Source organism: Plectrocnemia conspersa, unplaced genomic scaffold (genome assembly GCF_051122295.1).
Source record: "Plectrocnemia conspersa isolate PC_06_02 unplaced genomic scaffold, ASM5112229v1 ptg000005l, whole genome shotgun sequence".
Classification (NCBI taxonomy): domain Eukaryota; kingdom Metazoa; phylum Arthropoda; class Insecta; order Trichoptera; family Polycentropodidae; genus Plectrocnemia; species Plectrocnemia conspersa.
This window is the reverse complement of record NW_028277169.1, coordinates 29,190,267-29,206,184: the sequence shown is the minus strand read 5'-3', so window position 1 is coordinate 29,206,184 and position 15,918 is coordinate 29,190,267. Positions and strand designations below refer to the sequence as shown.

Sequence of the window (15,918 nt, the reverse complement as noted above, 5' to 3'; positions counted from 1 at the left end):
ACTGATATTTTAAAACAAATATAAAATTAATTAAAATTTTTTGTCAGTTCTCGGTGTAATATTGTGTTCAGATTTGAATTATTGTTTTTATTGTTTATAATTCTTTTTTAGAAGCCATGAGCGAGCAATAAGATGACTACGCAAAAATGGAACTAAGCTAAATAACCGACTGCATTACAATCATTGTCACGCGATCATCGTGAAAGATATAATAGATAAAATAATACGTTTTATTAGCATATGGTTTAAACGATATTAACCTCAATCCTCATACGTACTAAGTATATATTTGTAATTCAAGTAATTATATTCAGTCAAACCTAACGAATATGTGCAATAAATCGGAAGCAATGATAATGTTTATGTATTATAAAAAGAAAAACTCACTTTTCGGCCTCAGAACTCAAAATTTGAAGATTTCAACACGAAGATTGTAAAATTTAATCTATGTGTTCTTCTAATCCTCACCCACACACACACACACAGACACATGTATATATATATATACTTTTTAATTTTATACATATAATATTTAATTTTCACTTTTTGGCCGTGGAACTCAAATCTATTATTATTATTCTTCTAATCCGCACACACACACACACACATGTATATATATAATATTTAATTTTCATAGTTATAGCGCACTAGTTAATTTGCAATCCGAATATTTATATTAAGTTAAATCGAAAAACGCACATAACAAAATAATAAAAATTACCGTCGCGTAGCAAAATTATTTAAAACTGTTGTCACGTTACTGTCGGCCATTTTGTTTTATATTTGAATGCTTATTTCTCATTGGTCGAAACAACAGAATTCATTACCGGTGGTTTTGAAATCATTCGAGAAAATTCCATTTTTATAATTAATTAAATATATTATTATATTTAAATATATTTCCTTTGTTTACGTATTATTATATACACCGTTCATATAAAGCGATACGATTTACAGAGTAGAACATTGAGCATAAAAAATTCATTATGACGTTCATTATTAAAATTAAAAAAAAATTATGTAACCAAATCTGTGATGATTGATCGAAATTATATTTATTTAATAATCAATAATTTTGATCTTAGAAAAAAACATCAGGCATATAGGATTTAAACTCAGGTATTTCACGTGTAAATCACCGATTATACAACTGATCTATTGTGCTTGTTCTGCATAAAATACTTTGTTTTATTTTTATTGATATCTACAAAAAATCTATTGCGGTCGAAATTATGCTAATAGAATTTTAATTCTTGTAGATGTGATTTAAAGTTAATCAATACAGATATTTAGATTTTTTAGTACTGGTTTTAAAATACCTGACATGAAATTTGTTTTTTTTTTGTATAATTCGGCACATCATATTAATTATTTTTTTGAACACATACGCCATTACAATTATGCTACATAAATATTATCTCTCCGAGGAGAAAAAAATATCATACAGATTTAACGGAAAAACATTGTGATACAAAAAATTGCTTAACATACATTTTAACAAAGGCATTGAACGCAATTGTATAATATAACGAATTCTAGAGATGAGTCTGTCTACGTAAAGATTTATTAAATATTTACGTAATTCGCTAAATTTTATAAAAAATATATTTTTTTTGTAAATTTGTAGATGTGGGATATTTCTTGCGGATGTCTATCACTGTAATTGGCTTCTTAAACGATGGAAGAAATGGGTAAGTGAGATTTTCCTCTATTATCAACCTTTAAAATAATAAAAAAGTCAGTCCAGTTTGGAGTCATACTAACTTCAATCATCGGATTTGGTCCAACCCAGTAGTCATATATGAGTAGCTTGGAGCTAACTAATTTCTTAGAATAACATAGTGAACTTTTGACGCAGAACTATGTCACTAACGATAGAGTACATCATGTATATATTATATTATTTTAAATATTTTAATGATGTTTAACATACATTTTTATTGCACAATATCGTATCTAATAATTGTAGAGTTCTGTTTGTTAACATTTTAACACGGATGATTCTATTCTACTCTAATATGCAAATGCGTATAAATTATTATTATTTTTTCTGTAAATTTAAATATACGGAATATTTTCTATGGACGACCCGTTAATAATGATTGGCTGCTTGGACGATAGAAAAAATAGGTATGCGGAATTTTGCTATTTTATCAACCACCAAGTCCATAAAAAGTCAAAACTTTGCTTATAGCTCACGTTTTGGAGTCATACCAACTTCAATCATCGGATTGAAATAATCTAGCAGTACCATAATGCATGAGCAGCATGAAAATAATTTATTTATTGAGATGACTTGGTACTAACGGTCCAATAAAATACGTATATCTTATAGTATGTATTAAAAAATATTTTATCAAAAATTGTATGGCTGTAAAAATAATCAGAAAATTAAATAATATTATCGCACAGTATTGACGATTACTGCCAAGCCAATAAGTGTAGATTCAGTCTATTAAATAGAACACACGTGCTTCTATTCTTCTCTAATACATAAACGCGTGTAGATGATAATATGTTATTGAAAGGAGAATACTTTTATTCATATCCGTTTGTCTTTAAACCTAAACAACGCGTAAAGTAGAGCCATTGTGAACCAATTTGAAAGGAAACCCTTTAAAAGGCCAATCTGTCCCACAGCTCTGTTATTCGACAATATTTTGGTATCTTCTTACGCCTTTTCATACTAATGAGTGATGAGGAAAGTTTTATTTTCATTAGCAACAATGGATCTGAAAAAGTTGCCTTCCATGTTTTACTATTATTAAACGCAAACACAAATTTTAACGATTTTTGCGACGACCTTCAAAATTACGCATTTTAATAATTAAACACAACACATTATATTGTTAAAAAACATTTTCACAACTCGACGCGTATATTTTTATGTTTTTTTTTAATCATAAATAATAATACAATGCAAACTCAATTTTTTTTGCACTGTCTAGCTTTATTTAATTGAAAATCAGACTTGTTATATATACTTATTACTTAGAATGTAATTAAAATCGCTCTTTAAAGTTAATTTTTTTGCGTTATAAAATTTTATGTGTTCAAAAGTTTCTTCAATTAATGTATAAACATTAAAAGTTATTAGATTAAACCCATAGTAATTATTCTCATCATGCTTTTGACTATGTGCCGAGTAATTTTATCTTACAGATTTCTCATTATGCAAAATTATTTAAATTTCTACACGCTATACATATAAATTAATATTTATATATAATATACTTACATACATAAAAAATGTTATTTATTTAGATGTAATAATAAAAAATATGTATACAGACTAAAAGCTATTTAATTTTAATAATATAAAAGCAAACACACAGATAAAACGATTGAGCAAAAACATAAAAAATATGTTATATAACTCTCTAACAAATAATTTTAAAATAAAAATTATTGCCCCTTACTAAGATAATTTAAAAATAAAATAAATATTATTAATCTTTCTGTACACAAATATAATTTTTTGCTCATTGTTAAAGTAATGAAGTCAATTTTTAGACTCAAGAGCTGATATCAGCTGTAGCTAAAGATTTTTATACAAATATAATAACTCATTTTTGTCTGAAATTTATTTTTTCAATATATGATTCGTTTTTACATTATATATTTTAACTATTATAACTCGATAAAAGCTTGTCGATCCGTTTAAATATGAACACGAGAATTGATGAGTGGAATGCAATATGCTCATCGTAACTGGGTCAAAGGGATAAGTGCATACTGAACGACAAGATGAATAATGCTCAATATTGACAAGTGGAAATAGATGAAGTGGTAATAACGAGAGTCGGAAAGAACAACCATTTATTTTCTCTGCGCTTCAGCGTGAGTGTGTGAACATTATGAATATCTAGGAGTACTACATGTGTACGTTAAACCATTTCATTTTTAGTACATGGTATTACTCAATGCCATAAAATAACTTTACTAATTCTACTATTTATTTATTGTAATCTTTCGTTAAAATATGACGGGCGTTAGCCCAACGCGTTACAATGGGGTAAATATAATCAATAACTACTATAATTTAAAATTATACAATATTCATTAATTTCGATTTTACAGACCCCATATGATAGTCAAGTATTTAAAATATTTTTTATTGACTTATGTCATCGGTCTATCCTACTGGTAGATTTTGTTTTGATAATATATAAAACTTTTCAAAAAAGTCATGACAATTATTTTTTTTAAGTTACCAAGTTTCATTAAATTGCCTAATATAAAAATACGACAGTCTGCATGATGTTGTGACGGAGTTCAAACAGTATATTATATTTAGTCGAAATTCTCAATTGCTTGAGAATAATATATAAAATATCAGGCAACCCTGTTCAAATCGTTTTTTTTAACGCAAAAAAGTGAATAGCATTCAGTAAGAGCTAAATGTTAGCGCCCACAAACAACAATCGAGACGCTATACAAGATGCGTAATACATGAAGAGCATGAGGGTCGCGTGTGCGATGAAATATGATATCAGTGTTGCCAGCGTTCGACCGCACAGCTCATTTGAAATTCGAATTGGGAGCGAGAACACGCGTCGAATTAATATTTGATCACACGGCCGCGGTGACGAAGTTGTGAGGCGGCTTTTACCAACAAAATTTTGTTTTTGTTTTAGTGTTCGTTATTACCCCACTGGGTCGGGAAAGGACAGTCCAAATCAGTGGCGTAGCCACTATAATGTGAATAATATAATCTTTAAGGCGCCTCGGGCCTTTAAAATACATTTCTTAAATTATTGTTACAATTCTCATAGGTGCGATTTAACATTGAATTATTTTAAGGCATATGTGAATTTAAATAAATATTTGTTCCATAAAATAAATTGTTTATGCATTTATAAAGTTTATCTATTCATGGGGTGCTCACTGTTTTATTTAATAATCACTCGCTATCGCTCTCTTTCACCTAGCCTGTCCAACAGTTATTCACAAACAATTCGCTTTATAAATTTTCTACAATTCTTATTTTTATGTAAGTCGATCTCAAAATGCTGAAGATCAAGACTAACATGATAGTTTTTGATTATCGATCAAAATTAAATATTTTTTGTACTCTCGTGTGCTTGACATAAAAATAATATATTTATATGATGTAGCTTCGTAGTACTTCGGCAAATAGTTTTCGAGTCGTATCAAAGATCGGATTAAACTCTTTGGATTCGATGGATATAAAAAGCCGCTACTTCCTTAACTCTCGTTAATTTTAAGTCAAGTACAAAGTTTTAGTTCTGGGTGAAGTATCAGAAATAAATGCTGTGTCTATGTTATTGCCTGTTACGAAACGTAACGTAATTCAAAATCGGTAAATTTGGATACATCATCATTCTATGGAATGTGAATATAAATATTATTTTAAAGGGACATTTAGTACCTGCACGCATTGGCTTTTTAGTGCATATCAGGCGCGTACGGTGAGATACATTTCATTTCGCTCGCTCGCGTGTTATGTGACTAGAGTGAGTGAAAGATAAGGGCGTGCGTTACATGCGTTCCGCACGACCTTATCTTTCATTTACTCTCGTCACTTAACACACGAGCGAGCGAAAGGGAATGTATCTCACTATTGGCGCCTGGTGCTCATAATCAAGTAACATCTATTTTTTTGCTTGGGAAATTAGTAATATATACTGTTTTATAGATGTTAATTTAGATATGAAATATCGCATGTTTATTGACACAGATTTTATTAAATTGTATAACTGTCGCGATTCTATGGAATGCAAATTCTGAGATGCTTTGCTTGGGTACTTGTTTAGCACCGCATACTTTGCATTTGGGACCAAGCAATTGTTCAGTAAAGATGTTTAGACACCGTCCATTGATATTGTTTACTAACGGTTTATATACAAGTGCTTTGAAACTATTATTGTATCCGTATAATAAACATTCGCTCGGATAAGCAATATCATATGTTCACCTAGACAAGAAAAAAAATTGGCCGCGAGTCTTTTTAACAACGATCATGGTTGATTTCGACGTCGTATATGTTAACATTATTTCATTTAAAATTTAATATTTAATGAGCTAACATGATCCATAATTTTCAAAACTAAAGTTTACTGAGAATTTAAACAAATTAGTTTTCTAATTTATATTATGAATATTAAAGTATCATCCATCAAAATTATTATTTTCAGGCTCCTAATTAGATTTGTCTCCCGAAATTGTCTGTTATTTTTTTTTTAAAATGTAAATTTATTATGTCTTACATTTTGTTGTGCCGTGTTTTTATTTTCTACGAAATATGCATACTTACACTTTTACTGCGAAAAGGATACAACGAGGAAGTCAATGAAAAAAGAGCTAATATTATTATTATTATATTTTTTAACCATATATTTTTACACATAAATAAATTTATAAAGCAGCATGTTTCTCCTTTAGCTAACCTTGATTAAACTAAAAATTCAATATATATAAATAGCAACAACACTTTTTTCTATTTAATAAAATGTTGCTTACATAAATATAATTCATAACATAAACAGACTTTAGTTGTAGAAATATTTCTATGTCTTTGTTAGAATAGAAATTTAAAGCATTCCTGTTTACTTGCAAACATTATATCGTAATAAAATAATACAAAATTTATTTTCTTATATTTCTTCTTTAATTAAATTTACATTGTTATTATTCATTTGCAATTAGATTAATTAGTTGTTTATCTCCATCATCTTATTGTAACTTTTATGACAAATGTAAATTACGTCGTCAATGGTTATATTTCTAAATATTATTTATAGTACATAAATTTATTAGGCTCGAATTGCTAATGATTGCTGAAGAAACAAATGTCTCATATTTTGTGATGGTACTAAGAGTAAGCTTGGATAAAACTCCAGCTCCAAAATCATCCTCTTTGTAAAAGCTGGTTTTATGGTCTCACATTGGGCGACCGTCCATGAATTACAAAGGATAATTTAAACAAAGTTTATTCGATTCGAAGCCATTCGTGTTTTTTTCAAGTTGCGTTTTGTAGCTTATGAAGAATTGTATTAATTGATGGCAATTAATAATATTATTATACTTTACAATATAATACTTCAAGACATCCATCCTACTTTCGTATGAATAAAACGATTTTCTTTAACTTGTTGAGAGCGATAATAAAATATAGCTTCGGTTTTAAAACATATATTTCGAATTAAACGTCATTCCAATAAGTGTTTGACAGAAAGAAAGCAATATGTTGTTATGACATCACTGTTGACTTTCTTTACTAAAGTTATTAATCCTTTCACTGAGATTGATGGAGCACTATCTGTACAAAACTCCACACATGATTTTCTGTATAAATTGTCAGGTGCAAGATATGAGTTTAATGTATGTTGTTTCTTTAAGCTCTTTGCAGGAAAAAACTGACATAATTGAGCCAGTATAAAACAACATATCCATATGAATTTCCAAACGATAACTTCTCTTAATAAGATCTACTAATTTCATAATTAGTAAATATTATTTTTTTAATTTATTTTGGCATACTTATGGAACTGAATGCATTAATAATAAGTTATTCAGATATTTATTATAATATGCATTTATTTTTTTTTGTTCTAATCAATATATTTTTAAACAGTATCTAGGTTTTAAAAAAGCATTTTATAATTGCCGAAATTGCAAATTTTACTCATCATTCAGAGATATTATTGTGCAGCTATGCTTTTTCAATGGCTAGTATTGATTTTTTTTATATTTTCTAAATCAATACGAATAATGTTTTTTCTGCAGCAGGTATAGATAAAATAAAACTTGTTAGTAATTCAAAGTTTAAAACACTAATCCTCTATCATTGTTAAAATAAAAATAAATAGTCTTGATACATTTTATAGTGTTTTTTATAACATAGAATTGAACGTGTGTGAACCTATCTAAATTATTCAAAACGTATTTTTTAAATCTTTTTTAACTTTACGAATACATTCGTTTACTATTTGATACTCGAATAGTGGAAAACAACGAATATTTAAGGACGGAACGTAACGTCTCAGACTAGTAGCTCTGAGGTTGCGGGTTCGAACCCCGGCAGCGGCTTTCGAATTATTATTTATAAAAATGCGCTTTTACTAAAAAAAAAAATGGTCCTAACTATTGATTTTAAAAATTGTATAGCACATAATAATTTATAATTAATAATATAGATATCACCAATTCTCATAATTAGTTCAATCATGAACAAGCTACATAGATATTTTATCAATGCTCGTACAATGAATCTAATATGCGTCATTTTAAACTTATGTAATTGCAATAAATACTGAGCATTAAATGATTTTAAACACAGAATCTGAGCTTGGAAAGGTATGTAATTTGTCAATTAAAAAAAAATTGTTGCTTAAAGGCTATTTTACTTTTTTTAAAAAATGATATATTTTTAATCGCTCCGCGATAAAATTTGTATCATGCTCTAAACAATGATAATAAATAAGTTAAAGGGATAGTCGTTCAATGTGATTAGAATTGTAATTGTAAGATAAACGCTACATCTATGATCAGGAAATGATATAACTGGGAATAAAACGTAAACAAAACCGAGTACTACAACTAGTATTTATATATGGTGAAAGTAGTCAACTTTGTAAAAATCCTATCTGCATGGCTTTACGTATTTTTTATTAAAAAAAGTTTTATGAGAGAATTTTGGTGATCTCAAATTATGGGATATACTTTCCAGCTACACCACTGATCCAAGTTTCTAAAAGGGCCTCAGCTTTATTAATATTTCAACAAAATCCGTCGAAACGTGGCACGTGGCGTGTCGTTGCGGTCGGTTTTTTAAACTTAGTTTTTTTAGTTGCGGACCACGATCGATAGTCCGGTCATTCCGGTAATGAACGTCTCTTTCGTGCCATCCGGTCGGAAGAATTTTTTTAATCCGACACACCGATTCGACAAGGTTTTTTTATGTTTTATACTACGCATTTATAAACTATGTAGATGTTACTAAAGTAATAAAAAATCTACAATGTTAATAATTGATTTAAACGCCATGCGTAAAATGCGATAATCGGTTTCACATTTTTTTTTTAATTGGTTCCAGTACTGTTATATTTATTTCTTTCGAGATTTTTGACATCTGAGTTGTAATGATTACATGGATACAATTAGCATACAGTATACTTTCATTTTTTTACCCACGCTAATGCTGAAGAGGAAGGGCACGCATAATCATTACCGAACTATGAATTGTATTTTATTTTAAAATATATATAAAATATTTACAATACAGATTATAACTATTTTTATTAATCTATAAAAATCGGGGATTCTCGTTTATTTTTGAGAATTTATTAATAATTTTCTAATATCAATAACCACTTAAACGCCAGCGATTCACCGGTAAGTTATTTGTTGATTTTTTGTTTACAAAATATTTTTTTAAAACAAGTTAATGAATTATTTAAAAATTATATTTTTTATTCATTAAAAAATATTGTACTAGCTTAATTTTATTTTAAAATTAAAATTAAAATCTATTAATTTAATAAAATATAGTTTATTCAAGAACGGATAATTCGCACAGGGGTAATCAAGAATACACTGTATTTAGTTTGAGCGTTTATCACAGACCAATAAATCGTTATAGTTGTTTATGAAATGATTTTGAATGAGCTGATTTCACGTGTGGGTTCATAGGTCTAGTTTAACCCCAATCAGACAAATCGGGCTAATGTACCGATATCTTGATAAAAGGCTGGATATTCGGCTGCTTCTTTGATAACATATTAGTTAACTAATCTGATTTAAGAGATAAAAAATATTTAAAATAAAATTATAAGCTCGTGTGATTTTACAAATTATGTAGTATGTACCGTAAAATCGTAAACAAGGAAAATAAATTCTGTTCTTACTATAAGCGACCTTTTTTTCTATATTGAACCCTCGTATTTTATTTTTTATATAAAAGTTGCTTTTTTTATTTTAGGGAAGACATGTTCAAGAGCTCGAAAAAAATTGCGCCACACACAAAGTTTGGAATCGTACAAGATGGAATAGTTTGGGGACCCCGAACGACTTTAGAAAATAATAAAAACATGATAGAGAAAGCAATATATGTGTGCACACACATGTAAAACTATTACGAATAAATCTTTTTATATACATGTGTGTTTATATGTATACATTTACGGGTGAAAATTATCAACGAAAATAAGGTAGCTAAATAATATTGAATCTATACAAAGGTTTTTATATTTTATTGTTCATATATTCGTAGTATTGCAACTGATAAACACATCTTATAATTAGTCAAATGTAAGTTATAACATAATATTATATTAATATATGAAAGCCTTAAGACCATTACATGTTTAGAGTTATTTTAGTATAGTATTCATGACATAGATAGGACAGTTACAAATTCCAGTTTGATTTTGTATACATTTAAAATAAAATTGTTTAGAGCTATTCGATCTGTTGCGACACTTTCTCTATGTAAAGTCATCTAGATTTTATATGGAAATGAGCCTTAATCAACCGTCTACCTGTAAGTGTAAAAAATGTCATATGATGTAATTTTTACGATTACATTCATCAGAATATTCATTAGATCAAAGTGAGACTTCCACTAAATATATAAAAATCACTTCTAATAGCTAGTGGAGATTCTCTCTACACGTTAATGTTTGCAATTTTTTTTATGAAGAACTATAGACCTCCTTTATGTTATTTATTAATTACAAATTTAAGTTTTCTTCTATATGCAGATGATTTTAAATTGTACGAAAGCATTCGATCTCTTGCGGACTCATTCTCTTTACAGTGTAATTTAGATTCTCTATAAAGATAAAGTGCCATATTTTGTCATTTTCTTAACCCCGTTCACCATTAGTTCATTACTACTCTTTAGTACCCACAGAGACTGCAGCCTTTATAGCTGCATCAACAGAGAGAAGTTTTATTTTTTGTGTGAAATTAATAATAATATAATGTTGTATCGTGAATTTAAAATGGCTTGCGTCACCTACCTTTTTATAATTTATTTTATTAGTATTTATATTTTTGTAAGTCAATTTTAAAAATACAATATTCACAATATTTTTTTTAAGATCTTAGGTACACTGAAGCAGATGTAATTTAAGCGAATTTGAACATACTTAGAACACTTTATGTTAACTGAAATTTACCTTATACATACGAATATAAAAAAAAACAATAATAAAGCACAGTTTAAAGCAAATTATCTAGGGAGCGCAGACGCTCAGCGACGCGCTATAGACTGTTGTTGTCGTCCTCAGGAGGAAAAAGTGGTTTACCCTCGCTCCGTGTAGGCAACTCGAAAGTGGAGAGCACCGTTAGAAAAATAAGTAAATTTATAAATGAGGCATGTCTCCAATAGGGTGAATGGTGATGAGATTTGAGGCAGCCCAACAAGCCGAAATATAAACGTGTGATAAGACAATGATTATTGTATTTCTTAGAACAGTCTCGTTTTGAAGTGGTTCCAATCTCCATTAGATGGCAAAAGAGGTGGCAAACGGTCGCTACAATATAACATAATTTTATATTCAACACATTTAAATTATACCATCAGTTTTATTTTATTATTTATGTATTTTAAATTATCACAATTCGTTTTGCTAAATATTTTTTGTGGATAAGAAAAATAAAATTAAATCAAATTTATAATTATTTCGTCTCATGTTGTAATAAGATATTAAAGAGATTGTTTATTCTGGTAAGAAAGTTTTAACGCGCAAGGTCTCAGGTAGAGATAGTATATGTATCTCGATTATGTAAGTATCATCAACAATCTATTTCAAGGTACATACTAATCATAAAAATTCAATAATCAATTAAATCTCTCTCCATACAGTCTTTAACATTCAATCAGAGAGTTATATGTTAATTTATATAAGCACGGAAACTATGTTTATCTTACTTTGAAAAAATAAATATAATTTTGTTGTGGTAGTGTAATCGAGTGCATATCCACCATTGGATTAAAATTATATATTAATGATACATTGCTCACACTTCCGATACAGCTATTAAAATATTACATCTATATAATAGCAATTGATCAAAAAAAAGCGTTTAAATAAAAATTGTAATTATCACTGAAAGTAACACTAAAAGTTGTTAAAAAATTTAAAATTTATTTTGCTCTTAATTGTAATAGTGTTAATTATGTAAGTTATTCAATTAATATTTAAGGCGTACTATATGATACAAACATCCTTAAAATCATCTGTTGATTTTCTAATGTATTCATTTGTTTTATATGAATATTATATATTATGAATATTAACCAGTAGAAAGAAAACATTAATTCGAGCAACAAAATAAAGTCAATTGCTCTCTTGCCTTTGATTAATTCCGTGTTATTTATAAAAAAAAGTGTCGGCTTAGAGCAAAAGACAGTGAAAAAACGGTGGTTAAGGATTTATGAGCAGAAAGGAAATTCATTGTGGGTAATTAAAGTGTGATTAAAACGAATTTTAAGTTGAAATGATCGCGGTCACCCTCAGTGAGGAACAAAAAAAAACTATACCGCAAAGTATCGAACGCCAGAGCAGAATATTAAAGAGTAGATAGATATACGATGTCTTTTTCGATTACGAAAGCGATAAGATATCATTACTGAAATATCTTATATAAGTAATATATATTTGAATGCTCATGGTCTGTTACAAAACTTTTAAATATAAACGTTATACATTAGTTTCTTGAAATAAATTTTATTATAAAATAATATAAAATATATTTTTTTTTTATCATTTTTATAAATCACCGAGGATCGAATAATAAATATACACCATATAATATAAGAGTTAAGATTTTCTGTTTCCTTCTATACTATTTTTTTACTTATGTAAAAAATGTGTAAATTTGATTTAAAGACATATTGTTGCAATTACAGCATCTCATATAAAAAGCGTTGTTCAAAAGTTTTATTAAAATTATTGCTGATTTTAACCGCACGCTTGTTGGCCGTTGACCTCATTTCTTAGCCTTAACCGCCTGACTGCTAACTTAATCTTAGCAAATAATTTAGTGTATAATCTGTGAATATAACTAATGAAACACAATTTATTACTACATATATTTTTTGCAATTATATAGCAGTCTGATGTACAGTTTTAAATTGTAGTTCATAATTTAATATGGTAAATATGCAATATAAAAGAGAAAGTTGTGTAAAAATCTGAATCGAAATAACAACGGACATATAAACATATTAAAAACTTCAGTTATTGTTTTTAATTATTTTAATTTAATTCTTAGCTAAACTGTTATATAATAAAAAAAAATCAAATTATAATACATACATATGTAATGTAAGGATGTCATATTTTTTTTATGTATAGTCTACATTATTATGTATGTATGTTATACAGTAGCATTTCATTTTAGTGATTTCAGATTTATAATAAATGAATATATTTAAGTAATAGTTAAGCAGAGCTAATATATATATTTTAATAAAAAATTAAAAATGCATTTTTTTCTATTGCAAGTATTTTTAACCATTACTTTCTACTATAACTTAAAAATTATTTATTAAATACAATTTTTGTAAAATTATAGCAAAAGTAATTTAAAAAAAATATAAAAAGGTATAATTTTTTTTAATAGCATTTAATTTATAATGTTTTGTGATTTGTTTTTATAAACGGTTGTTGTACTAATTATAAAGGTGCTATGACCTTGAAATCATGCATCAAATTATAACGTTTTTTAAACAACAATAGCTAAAATAAAACCTTAATTAAAAGAATAAGAAATTTATTGTATCAATTTTTAAAAATACAATTTGTAAAAGATACATAAATTTTAAAATGAACTATAATAAAAAAAATATTTTTAAAATTTTAATTATATAGTTTTTTTTAAAATTTAATATTTATTAAAAGGAGTTAAAATAAGTTTTTTATAGCACAATCTATACTGTCTATTTTTAAAATACTAATATGACCTTAAAATCATAATAAAAAAGACATTTTTATAAAATTATAATATTTTTAACAACCACAGTTAAAATAAAAAAAATTTAAGTCATATATAAAAAAGGCAAAGAATCAACTTTTTTTATTCAATTACAATATTTTTTTTACGAACAACAGTTTAACCCTTTAAGTGCTAAATTAGTTTTCATAATGTCACGTAATTAGTCAATAATACAGTAAAAAATAAAATTAAAGATTTTTTATATTCATTCTATGCTGCATCTATATTCACATTTAGGATTAAATCTTTAATTTTATTTCATACTGAATAATTTACTAATTTCGTGACTTTTTATTAAAATTAATTTTGTACATAATTGTTTTTATTGAGTGTGAGATAAATCCGAATTTCGCACTTAAGGACTTATCTATATCTAGCACATAAAGGGTTATATAAAAAAATAATTAAAATGACCAAAAATATGATTATTTTATATATCATCAATAATTTATGTTTATCTTTTTTTTTATGCTACGTTTTTTAAGATAAAAAGATTTTCTAATAACTTTTATAAAGTGTAAAAAAAAGTAACAATTATAATTGTTGAGGTGTTAACATTTAACATTTGTTCAATGGATCTAATATAAGTTAATAATGTTTTTTATAGCATCGATCTAAAATGTCTAACTGTTTTATTGTATGTTTTTATAAACGGTTGCTTTATCCATTACAATGGCACTATTTTTAAATACGTTTATTTTAATAATATAAATTATTTTACATTAATATAAAATAAAACGATTGTGGTTTCAATTTAAGCGAAATAAAAATAAAAATATAGGCAACCTGCATAACTGATAATTTGAGTACATATCGTTGGAGAGCACTATGATCTTGAAATCACAATTAAAAAAAGACATATCTAAAATAATTTCTTTAAATCAAATTACAATAGTAATGAACAACAGTTAAAATAGAGCATTAACTGTAAGGGCTAGAATTTAAATTTATTCTTAATGCATCATTTTTTACGTTTAACTTTTTTGTGGTACATTTTTCTAAATAATAATAATTAAAAAAAAATAGTTGTAGAGAATTAACATTAAAGCAACATTGATCAGATTATTGTTATCAATTATGAATTATCTCTTCGATCAAATTAACATCTAGAACATTTTTTTTATATTATTAATATATAACAATTTATTAAAATTTAATTAGTAAAGTTAACTCATATATATTGTGATGAAACTAACAAATTATTACATATTCTATATAATTAATTTTTTAGCACTCGCCTAATAAATACTGTAATGAAGAAATACGCATTTTTTTATTCTTCATTTTAAAATGATTATCTAATGCAATATGATTTTATAATTTTATTTTTTTCAGAATTATTTAATCGTGAAATATTAATAGACATATTAATTTACTTTTTTAATAAAAAAATATGTATATGGCATTTTTTTTATTATCTAACAGTTGTCATATTCAATACAATGTTTTGAAATGACCTTGAAATAATTCATGATAAGAATGTGTTGTAGCTTTCATAATGTAGCTTTAAAAATGTAGCTTTCATAACATTTATATTTTTAGTAAAAAGAGTGTATAAAATATCATTATATTATTAATTCTCCAACGATATTCGCATAAAAACATAGCGAAAGATCTATTTTGATAGCATTTAAAAATCATTTCCAATTTTATTAGCAATTGTGAATCGTCCTTTTGATCAAAATAATGATTAATAATACAAATATTTATATTATTAATTTACCTAAGCAATTTTCGCATAATGACCTATGAGCATTAATAATATCTTTTATATTTTTTTACGATCTACAATGTCGCAGTGTCACAAAGACATATTATGGTTAGCTGGTGCGGTTAAATTTAACTGCGCCGCGTACAGCAAGTGCACAATCGGAACTGCTAGCAAAGTGACTGCGGTGATGTCACATTAAACTGGCCAGACCAAATCGACAAGACTGACATTCTCCCGTA

General features: G+C 26.8%; 1 protein-coding gene across 2 annotated transcripts in view; it reads right to left on the bottom strand.

The window, feature by feature from the left end:
* Window positions 1-15,918, bottom strand: part of LOC148235386 (uncharacterized) — a 308,520-nt gene that overhangs the window by 58,746 nt on the left and 233,856 nt on the right. The window lies entirely within an intron of this gene.